General features: G+C 43.6%; 1 protein-coding gene across 5 annotated transcripts in view; it reads right to left on the bottom strand.

Moving 5' to 3' along the window:
* METTL27 (methyltransferase like 27) overlaps window positions 1-12,275 on the bottom strand; it is an 86,188-nt gene that overhangs the window by 46,468 nt on the left and 27,445 nt on the right. The window contains exon 2 of one of the 5 annotated variants that reach the window (XR_014980058.1): window positions 6,890-7,020. The exons of 3 other annotated variants lie outside the window; for them this stretch is intronic. The gene's annotated coding sequence lies outside the window, so the exon portion shown is untranslated. Of the gene's footprint in view, window positions 1-6,889; window positions 7,088-12,275 lie in introns of all 5 variants that reach the window. One more of the 5 variants, XM_085649710.1, reaches the window with a different exon arrangement.

Below are 12,275 nucleotides of genomic sequence, written 5' to 3'. Positions count from 1 at the left end.
ACAACAAAACCCAGACAAGACTTAACCGATGTCCCATTGTCAGACCCAGACCTGACCTTGTATGTAGATGGTTCATGCATGAGAACAAGTACAGGAGAGTTAGTAGCCGCCTACGCAGTCACAACAGATACTGAAGTCATTGAAACTAATCGTATAAATACTTTGTCAGCTCAAGCCGCAGAACTTATCGCTCTGACACAAGCCTGTATTCAAGCCATAAATAAAAAAGTCAACATATACACTGACTCGCGTTATGCATTCGGAGTTGTACATGACTTCGGCGTGCTGTGGCGAGAGAGAGGTTATTTAACTTCCCACGGTGCCCACATTCAGCACGGACCCATCATTCATGCATTATTAGATGCAATACATCTACCCACTGAAATATCAATTATGAAATGTAAGGCCCATACAAAGGTTACTGATATCATTTCCCAAGGCAATGATCTAGCCGACAGAACAGCTAAACTGACTGCTCAAACTCAAACCCCCGATATGACAAAGACAATAGTCCCGACACCAACACATTGTATGACAGTTAAAGATCCTACTCTTGACGTAATTGACATACAGACACATGCTACACCAGACGAAATAAAGAAATGGACTGAATTAGGAGGGATCCAAACGGACCAAGGATGGATGATGAAGGAAAGGTCTGTATGGTTCCTTCCTGATTAAATGGTCCAAGTCATAATTAACACTATACATAGTCCAGCACATTTAGGAGAAAAGTTGACTTGACAGCATTCAACACATTTGGTTCAATAAAAATTTACGAGCAGCAGCAAAACAAAAGGTCCGTACCTGTATGATCTGTTGTCAGTTCAACCCAGGAAAAAGTGTTCCCGTAGAACAGGGTGGATTTCATACCCCTAATCATCCTTTTGAAGTACTCCAGATGGATTATATCCAGATGGAACGATGTCGAGGATTCAAATATGTTCTCGTAGTTGTTTGTGCTCTGTCCCGTTGGACGGAGGCATACCCGGTTTCAGATTACACTGCCCCGACTACTGCCAAACAGTTGGTTCGAGAATTCTTCCCACGATACGGTTTACCACGTGCTGTTTACTCAGATAACGGCCAGCCGTTCTCATCCGAATTAATGAAACACGTTTCACTTCTGTTAGGTTATCAGTGGAAATTCCACTGTGTCCGACACCCCGAGGCAGCAGGTCTCGTAGAAAGACATAACCAGATACTGAAAATTAGAATGTCCAAAATATGCAGAGAGAAAGGTGTCGACTGGGTAGTAGCGTTACCAGTTGCACTCTTTTACATGAGAATGGTAGCACACTCTCGAACAGGGCTATCCCCGTATGAGGTGATCTTCGGTAGACCACCGAATATGTGGGGGACGCCTATACCACGCAAAATAACTGATATTGACTGTAATATGCTGACAGATTACTTGGCTTCCTTGATGTCTGCACTACAATCTTCTCGTTCACAGGTAGCTGCAGCTTTTCCCGACAACACTGAGGTGAAACCCCATGACGTTGTTCCGGGTAATCTCGTCTTTGTGAGGAATTTCGACCGAAAGACTCAGCTGGAGCCCAGGTGGAAAGCACCCAAGTTGGTCCTGTTGACCACAAGAACAGCCGTGAAGATCGAGGGCCGCAAGGGCTGGATTCATTCAAGCCACATCAAGAAATTTCATGGACTATCCTCGGATATAGACATTGTGCCCTGCACTCCCTCACAGACTGATACAAAACTCCCTTTTGTTGAACCTAACAAATCTGAAAATTACAAACTAAAGCTTAGGCCCAACCAGTCGAGCAATTTGATTGTTTAAGTCCTCTCCAAGGTGAAGCGGTTGAATTGTCTCTGACATGTATCCCTTGGACCTGAGTAGAGAAAATACCCGAAAAATGTTGAAACGACAGGCGTATTGTAAATCACTGCGTAGCCACTGCATAGTGACATTATTAATTTTGTTTTTATTGAGTCTTTTAATAATCATTACAAGTATGTTGTTGCACATATATTACCCTATTTCTAGACATGTTTATAATGTTGCTGCTGAACATTCTTTTAGTGATTTACCTCCGCATGAATTGTCTTATAGACTTGCGCTGCGCAATAACACTTTCATTAGTATGTTACATCATTCCCATCAGACTAGTAATGCCACCACTTGTTGGGTGTGTGGCCGACTCCCTCCCTATCAGAATTATGAAGGAGTCCTGCCTTTCTTTCCACATCCATTCACACATAATGGCTCCTGTGGAGCATGGTTCAGCTTAATCAATTCCATAAACTCAGACACAGCAGTTTACCAAGATCATTGGATATGGGGAAACCTGAACCTAGTTTTACTCAAAGTCTGCTACCCTGACAAGGAGGGTCGCCCCAAAAGAACAGGAACTGATCTAGAAAATGAAGTGTATGGATTAGGTAATTTTACACCTAATCTCATGATTCTAAATGTCGTATCCGAAGTTGAGCTAGTCTTACCCACCATGTCAGTATTCCCAGCAAAAGGTGAATTGTGTGTAAGAAAGGTTGGTTCCATACATATGGGCCATAGTCAATGCACTACTACAGTAGAATTCAGTGATCAAGGCAAATCTTCATTCAGAGCTTATCGCCACTCCTACTTTATATGTGGTCAGACTGCATATATGCGTCTACCTCTAGATTGGGATGGTACCTGCTACGTAGCATTCCTTTTGCCACCTGTTTTCCTAGCTCCTCCTGATTATTATAGAAATATTCATTTAGTACACAATAGAGAGCGGAGAGATCTCCCAATTGTCGATTATACTGAGACGGCATGGGACAAGTATGTAGATTTCAATAAAGGCATCTTTCCCTATATAGGTACAGTTACCAATAGTAAGCTGATACGTAGATTAACTAGAACCCTTGAAGCAGTAGTAAATGAAACTATTTCCGCCTTAGGCAATTTAACAGAAGAGCAGTCTGCTATGCGGATTGTTGTGCTTCAAAATCGTCTTGTCCTTGACGTCATCCTGGCTGATAGGGGCGGAGCTTGTAGGGTCATCGGATCAAGCTGCTGCGTATTCATACCAGAAAATTCGCCATCTGTATATAAAGCCATCACTCGCCTTCATAAGATTGTAAGCCAGATACACCAGAACCCAGGCACTTGGACTTGGTCCAGTTGGTTTTGGAATGCGGTATCGGCCTGGGGATGGAGAGTTTTATCCTTCCTAGGTATTGGCCTTCTCATACTATTCAGTTGCTGTCTATGTCTACAATGTGGACCAGCGATTTGTGGTCTGTGTGCCACATCGTGCATTCCACATCAAGATTTTCATTCAAGATCCCGGAAGAAGAAAGAAGAACAAATGATGCTATATGAACAGATCAATGGATTGATGAAGATTGATATCTCTTGAAGGGCAAGTAGGGGACAAGGAGGGAATGTGGAAATATGGATTTTTCTGGTCAGTTATGTCCCCTATCTTGGACCCCAACGGTTCCATGTGCATGTCACAAGTACATGTATGTTCCCTCCAGTTCCAGTTATGAAGACGCAAATACATGTGCGTCCACCGTCAACATGTCCTTTGTCAGATCCGCCATGAATAGGCCGGATATTCCCTTCCTAAGTACGAAAGGCCACCGGTTTTATATGGTTCACTTATGCCATTTTACAGTCCAGGCAAGTAGGCCCTGATTCTGTCATCAAACTCTTCTTGCCTTCTGCCTCTGAAAGCTCCAGTCTGAGCCTGCATCTGTGACCATGAACTTTGTCTCATTCTCTGCGCGGCTCACGAAGCCTGACATCAGCCTATTCTCTGCCAAGAACTGTATTTCACCTTCGAATTATCTGCTTCCCCCTCAGCCGATGCATTCCTGCCTAGTAGCTTAAGTAAACATTCTTCCAGTTACCGAGCAAAAGGCCGACTTCTCTGTCCTCATGCAAGTAATTCATAGCCCTGTTACCATGGAATATTCCTACCCCCTTGCATTCAGTGTAGACACTTAGACGCTTGTACACGCACGCACAGTCAGTATAGAATAGATTCTGTCCGAGAGTCCTTCTTTTATGGATAACATAGTTCTTTAAACATAGGATGTTAGATATGATTTGGGATAAGGTTGACTTGACCCCCCAGACTTCTCGTCTCCACATATAGAGCTAAATGTCAAGTCCCCGTCACCCCCCTAGTTACACGTCAATTACACGTCATACTGCTGCGCGCGCATCTATGCCAAGTATTATCTTATAGATCCACCTATGTATTACATCACAACCAATCATGTTCCTTTTTACTCATTATTACACCCATTTTCGGTTACGCAGACCAAACGTCAATTTCCTTATCAATTGTTACGCCTACTGTATTCACTTCATTATAATGTATGTACTATAAAAGTTACTTCTTGTCAATAAAGTGTGTGTTTTCACTTCCTGAACCTTCGTGGTGACGGAACATTGGGAGCAACCGATTATAATCGAATTAATGGAATAAAGCCCATTTCGAACCTCTAATACCACGGATTCTGCCTCTCATTTTATTGAGCTATTTTACTATGTTCCTGTATCAAATTCAGTCCCGGTAAAGGAGAAATATTTACCACAATTTGCAATGCAATAGGTCTCGCATTTGCGAGAGTTTAAGCTATTGGCATTGTAAATGACAATGCCTTTTACTTCTGTTTAAAAAACCAACACAAAAATAAAAGGCATTGCTGTTCTGTGGCCCTCAATCGCTCCTGGACATGCTTTACCGGTTGGCTTCTTTTATTTAAAATGGCAAGTGCCTCAATAATCATTGCTCGAACTGGAGGCATTGTGCAAGTACTAGGGCCGCTGGGTAGGTCAGTAATGAGTACACAGTGTAATGCAGAACAACTTAGTTACTGCATAACGTACTGCCTATGTAAGGCTTGATATGATAATATTTATGCATATGACTGGTCAAGGGTTTCTGCTTCCAATATCTGCGTTTCCCGTTATTACCTATCTGCACGTGCCTTTATCCATACAGATTTTTGTACTTCTGTCCTCTTCATTGCGTGAGAAACGTGTTTCTGAAATTGCTGTGCTGGTTTTCATGAAGCTAGATCAGGCATAACTGTGAGTACTTACCCATAACACCGAGGGAGATTGGTGATGCAGCCATATTCTTGCTGCACAATATAGATCTAATAAGGTCTCGGAGCAGGAGTCAAGATTTGAATAATGTTTGTGCGCAATAATAGGACGTTAAAAAGCAGCATGACTCCACGGCCGTTGTGTTTCAGAACTTTTCTAACAGTGTGATGTATACATCGCGCATATTGCACAGGATGACATAGGGAAAGAATAAAAAGTGCCTCATTTACCTTGGAGTACGTTGGAATGACGCAAGGAACATGTTTCTCATTCGAGAAATGGGAAACAAAACCACTAACAACGCGCACATACAATACACTATGTCACACACGTGCACACACACAACCACATGCACACAATGGAAAAGCACACAAACTCAAAAGCAAATAAACACACAGATATAGATATACATACATCGTATGACTCTCACAAACCAAACCCACCATGCCAGGCACACACGTGCTTATGCATAAACGCAAAAAGATGCAAAAGCATAAACACACACGTACATGTACTCAGACAAGAAATACATTTTCGGAACCCAGCACATGATAGATCTTATTTTCAGGAGACATTAAGTCAAAAGATATAGCTTTACCAGGCCTATAAATCCCACTTGAAGCGCTTGAAAGAAGAATCGCCTGGTAGTCTTTGCATTTTTTGGCACATGCTTTCGCCAATGTGTTGCTTGACAGATCATGTGTATGTGTAAAAAATGTTTTTGTGTGTGCAAAAGTGCCCCATCCTGTGCTTCAGTTTAATGGAGGCACCGCCCCTTTGTTTAGACGCGGTTCGCTGTAACCTGAATACGGCGAGCAGAGTCTAAAGAAAGTAACGGCCACTATGTAAGTGAAACCATGGCATGGGGGCTTTCCCTGCAAAAACAACAAAAAAAAAGTTTTGTAGCGTGGCCGCTAAAGTTAAAGTAGACCACACTGCCAAAAGTAAATATAGAAACGCAGCCGCTATAGTTAAAGTGGACCGCCATTAGTAAATAAAATATAAAAGCAGGCAGCGAGCTGCCTTGTAGGAAAGCATGTTGTGGGTGGAATAGGGGAAAATCATTAAAAAAATAGTGCTCCCATACCAGATAAAGCAGACTGTGTAACAACACAAGTAAGAAGTCCAGTCCTCATGGGAGGTTACAATTGCAGACAAGGCGGTACCAAGGAGGGACTACTAAGCCTATTCACTAATGAAAAGCAACGATTTCAAAAGGACAGTAACCGGAGGCAATTGAAAATATGGGTGGGATATGGGCAGAGCTTCAAGTCCCTACCTGAATACAGCATGCCTCGCAGAGCAGCGCATGCGCTGCCCAGGCTTGACCTAAAAACGAAACATGAGGTCAACAGGAGAGAGGGAGGGGGAGACATGCACTTTAGCCATGCAGTGAATAAGAGTTATGCTAATCAGTGTAATAAGAGGTACATTTCCTCTTAAGGCCTCATTAATATGCATACTTGGTTGTATCATTGGTACTTTCAAACTAAAGTCACAAACCCCACCTAAAAAGCTATTTGTAAGTGCCCTTTGAAAGCCAATAGGTTCACCTAAGCAAAATCTAATGACTTTATCAATGTTTTTTTACACCAGAAGCTGCTGTGTAAAATGAATAAAAGCGCTATGACGCGGCCAGCACTGACTGCATCATAGCGTATAAAAAATTAAAAAAAACTTTAAGCCATACTGCACATCAGCTCCTGCTGCTTTGCAACGTGTAAAAAAAAAAACATTGACAAAGCCACTAGATCTCGCAAATGAGAAACCTGTGCCAAAGCTTTCTGAGAATGAAATGGCAAGTTTACTCACCTGTAGTGCTGGTGTCAGGGTACTATGAGTGGGAAGTCTGCTTCTGTGTCGATGATGGGTAGTGGAAAGTTTGAGTCTCAGCGTCAGCGCAACAATGTGATCCTGGGCAAATCACATCATCTTCCCTGTGCCTTAAACGAAATTGTGAAATGTACCTGGAGCCCATATAATGATGTCACCATCTGACGTCATACGGCACTAGAGAACAAACAAAAAAGTAGAAGACTACGACTTGAGGCCAGTGGCCTGCAATCTTAAAGCAGTCACCAAATGTCTGTAATTTTGATAATTAAATATTTTGACTCTGGAGTTAGCATGGCTTGCATTTAAAAAGTTCAACTATAATTTAGAATGTTAATTTAGCTAAATAAAACACGAATAACAATCAACTGTTATAGTGCACATCCAGCATTTTGATTGTAAATATAAAAATATATTCATGCTTAATATTTCAATAACACGTCATTCACAACATTTTCAGCAACAGCTCATATTTCTTTTATTTTGGTGTTGTACGTACCTGTGAACCAGAAACTAAGTAAAGGAAGATGTTTAGTGCGCTGCCAGGATTGGACAAAATTGTTATAGTTCCTTTTCTATTTCCATAACTACTGCTGTATCAACGAGTTCTGATAAACAAATAGAGCGTTACTTTGTCTCATCTATTGTACCTACACTGGGAGCCATGCCGGTGCACACAGTAACTCCTTTGGGTGAAACCACGAGAGCCACCAGGGTTTAAAGGGTACTGCGGAAGGACTGCGGATAAGTGCCCTGGCACACTGTGACAATAAAGCAAGTGCTGTGACCATAAAGATGTGACGTAATGGAAAGAGCTGCGAATTTGAGGACCGTGTTTGAATCCTGGACAAATCTTGCAATCTCCCAGGTGTCTTAAATACAAATAGAAAAGCTCCAATACCTTCGGGTCAGATATAGCAGGAGTAGTCATTTGGGTCAAACTATGGGAGTGGGTGTGGGTGAGAGAGAAGACACCAGGCACCAATTAATTTTGCAGGATATAAATTCAACATGTTTCCCATACACATCAGAGCGCAGCCCCGGAACTCAAACAGATAAGCAGACAAGCTCTGCATAAAGCACAAGGCAGATCCTGCAAGCCCGGTGACGTTTGACAGGCAAACACTGGAGTTATGCGAGGCAGGTGGGTGTAGTCAGGTGCCACTGCGGACAACATCGACAGCCTGAGGTCGTTTAATATATAAAATCTGTTACCGCATACACAGCACGGTCCGTCGGGCACATGCATCCAGGAGACTGTGAAGCCACTTCAGGAACTGCGTCACATCAGAGCAGAGTGAATGATGTCCACATGAAGGGCAGCGAGAAATACGCGCTGTGCGTGCAAAACCTATGGCTCAAGCAGTCTCTGTGAGTACCAAGCCCCGATCTGCATCTCTCCCTCAAGTGTCTCTAGCTGCTGCATGCAAAACGTGGGGGCGGGGCTCATTGCTGAAAGCACGGATTGGGAGCAGCGCGTTCCAAGTCTTGTGTAAGAGAAATGAAAGGTAAATAACAAACAATGCCCCTTGAAATGTGTATTAACCCCTTCCCTGCGGGGGTAATTCCCCCGCGGTGCGGGGGGCAGGGGGCCGCGGCGCCGCTGTGCTCGTGACGAGCTCAGCTCGTCATGACCCACAGTGGAGCTGTGCTCATGACGAGCTCAGCTCGTCACGACCCCGCCCACTGATCAATTCTCTCGCACAGGCGGGGAATTAATCGCACGTGGGTGGGCCGCGGCAGTTATGACGAGCTGAGCTCGTCATGAGCACGGAACGGGTTAAAAAAGTTTAAATGAAAGACATGGGAGAAAGCAGGGAAAACAAGTATCAAGGGAGTGCATAAGATGTGGCACAGTGACCAAAGCTGCTAACTCGAGGGCAAGGGATCCTGGTTCGATTCCCTCGGCGGAACATCTGTTGATTCTGTTCGTATCAAAATCTCTCCGGGTGATAAATTGGGTTATATAAATCTGCTAATTTAAAGTATTACGCAAAAGGAAAAATCAGAAACATTAAAAAACTCTATGAAAAAATAGTGCCACCAAAGCAGATGTAAATAGTATTTCGGCTACGGGAAATTGATCAGAATAGCAGGCAAGGAACAAGTATTGGAAAATGCAGGAAAATATGCGACAGCCAATAGAAATGGAGTAAAAGAAAATGTCAAGCCCAGGAACCAATGAAAAGCCAGGGGCAGGATGTAAGCCCCTTTTAAGATGTATATGAAAAACAATAGACTTTACAAACACAGCACAAGTGCTGTGCAGGCGAAACCTAAAAAGGAAAGAGTCTCAGAATGCGGTGGCATTGGGCATGTCTGGGTCCCAGCACTCACTGTGCCACAGGACTCCACCTGCACCACCCTGATGAGGCCCAACAAAGCCAACTGTTATCACAGCACAAACGTTTGCACCGTGTTCCCTGTCAACAACAATGTACCTGAACTCTACCTAATTTGTAATTTTGTTTTAATCCCTTCAGTGCCCATGACGAGCTGGACTCGTCATGGGCTGCGGTGGCGCTGTGCCCATGACGAGTCCAGCTCGTCATGAACTCCGCCCGCTAATGCAAGGCGCGGCACTGGGCGGGGAAAGGGGCGGGCATGCAAGGGGTTAACGGTTTGCCATTTTGTTTACAAAGGTTATGAAGTCAATTGTACATTATTCTTTGCGCTCTGATACCTTTATTGTTGATTTTCACCGTTATTCCGAAAGTTCCATGCAGACAAATTAACTTAATTCACTGCTCATATGCTCTCCCCAGGTACTTCTTACTCATTAAAGCATCAGTGCATTTGGAGTTGCGGTTAGCCTCCATCAGAGGTTTCAATTTGTACACAGAAAGAAAACACAACGACATGTGAACAAATCTGAGACAGACTTGTGACTAACAAATCTGCGACTTGCGACTAACAAATCTGCGACTTACCTGGTCTGCATCCCTGGTAACTAGGGTTCCGGCAAAGAGAAGACACAGAAACAGTATTTCCGTTGGCACTGGACATGTTAAGATTAACACGGCTGCGGCCCCAAGTTCCTTAATCAAAGTTTTAGATGGTACATCCCTTCTAGAACACTTCGCTCTGCCACAGCTTTTAATCTGATGGTTCCCAGATGTAAAAAAATCTTATTGGGGTGGAAGGCGTTTCATAACCAGTACCTCACGACTCTGGAACTCTCTTCCCAATGAACTGAAAATAACAGCCGATCTGGTGTTATCCAGGAAAGCTTTAAAAACCAGGTTTTTCTATCATTAGTTCCCCTCTCATCACTCTCAAATCTATTAGCTACCTCCACTGAGCTTAGCGCCTAGACACCTTCAGGGTATTAGAGCACTTTACAAATCTTACTTTCATTTCATTAATTGTGGACTCTGTAGCACGGTTGTTGGACTGGTCTATGGCATTTGATACTGTGGATGATAATAAATTGTTGAAGGGCATGACGAAGGTGCGATTGGACGGTTCTGCGTTATCCTGGGTTGCTTCTTTCATGACTCTGGTGCTCTCTTCATGTCGTTCTACGACGCGTGTGGTCAGCTGCAGAGTCCCTTGGGGCTCATCTTCAGCCCCGATGTTCTTTAACATCTAAATCCCACCTCTGCCTCAGCTTGTGAGAGCACATGGATGTTCTGCCACCTCCTATGCAGATCATGATCCGTCGATTGTCCGGCTGGACCAGTTAGTATTCAACATGGCTGCTAACAGTACAATGTGTCTCTCTACAGTCCAGAGTTGGAGGTTTCATAACTTCCTACAAACGAGCAGCAGTAAAACTGAGATTGTACGGATTGGTAAAAACACAGAGAGATGGACAGGATTCTTTTTGCTCAAGCTCACTGGGGAAACCTCTTACCGGTCATCTAAGATTGAATGACTTGGACTAGAACTAGACTTCTATGTATCTTCAATATCCCGGATTAATTCAGTCATCTCACCCTTCTTTTTATACCTTAAGATATTGCCTTTCCCCTCCATGCAGCACCATGCACGAGTGGCATCTGGCTGCATATTTCATAGGATAGAATATTTCAACTTGATCCATCAAGGGCTTCCAGAGTTCGCACTGCCACAAATACAGTTAACCCGACATTTTACAGGGTGATTAGTCTGCGGCCTATAGAGATCTGGTCACATTTTTCAGGTCTGAATTGCCCTACATTGGAACCCTGCTAAGAGGAGACTGGTCTTTACGATCGTATGCATACGTTTTTTATGGCATTGAGAAACCCCCACTCGCTCTTCCCTTTATGCAACACCAGCCACCAAGAGCTCAGCCTTCTAATAGTTATATTTTATTAAACCCTGCCATTAGGAAATGAGAACCGGTGAGAAATACCTCTCTTTGATTGGTCCAAAACTGTAGTATGATCTTGATTCTACATTCATTCCACAATACATCACTGGTCATGCTTCTTTTAGAAACGCTCTAAAGCCCAATGTGTTCTGCTATAAGCTGCGATCCTGCGGCAATCTAACAGGTGGTGTTGTATACTGCCAAGGTGCCTTGGTGGTGAGCTTTGTGCTTAATATGTTCCTGCTCTGGATTTAATGTGATAGTGCAGGTAAAGGTAGCAGTGTTTTCCTTTACTGACAACCTACTAACTATATTGATAGCCTACTAGTAAGCACATTTAGTGTTTGTCAACTGATCAGCATTTACCTTTATTGATACCCTGCTGTTCGGAGGCATATATGCCAGCTTGCGTCTTTACTATTAGCCTGCTGCCTCGAGGACAGACACCAGCATGCACTTCCACCATTAGCCTCCTAACCTCAAGGACAGATACTGGCAGCACTTCAACCATTACTTTCAGCCTTGAGGACAGATACCGGCATGTACTTGTTCTATTAGCCGGCTGCCTGAAGGACAGATAAGCTATGAACACAGTGGTCCCTCACAAGGACAATGGGAGAGAAGAAATAACTATAGAAATACAATTAGATCTATATTGCGCTGTCCAGCCGGACAGAAATTGTAGGAGAGTAGGATCTGCCTCTTATGGTTACCCCCACTTTTTGCTGGTGTTTCACTGTTGTTCGACTTTAGTCTGGCTGGGGCCCTGCTATTCAGGACCCCAGCCTAGCTGCTTCCTCTCTAAATTGATTCCTAGTACCTTAGGTAAACCACAGATTGGATTCTGAGGTGCCCTTATATGTCCCTAGTATATGGTATACTATGTACCCAGGGCATAGGTACCCCAGAGGCCTACCAGGGGCTGAAGCATGTATTATGCCACCCCTGGAAAGCCCTCCAAAATGACACCACAGGTCTGCTACTGCAGCCTGAGTAAGATGGTGCATGCATCCCTTACAGAGATATAGGTTCACTATATCTCACCTATTACTGCACATAGAAACCTAT

Source organism: Triturus cristatus, chromosome 3_2 (genome assembly GCF_964204655.1).
Source record: "Triturus cristatus chromosome 3_2, aTriCri1.1, whole genome shotgun sequence".
Taxonomy (NCBI): Eukaryota; Metazoa; Chordata; class Amphibia; order Caudata; family Salamandridae; genus Triturus; species Triturus cristatus.
The sequence above is the reverse complement of the archived record's forward strand: the minus strand, read 5'-3'. Positions and strand labels throughout refer to the sequence as shown.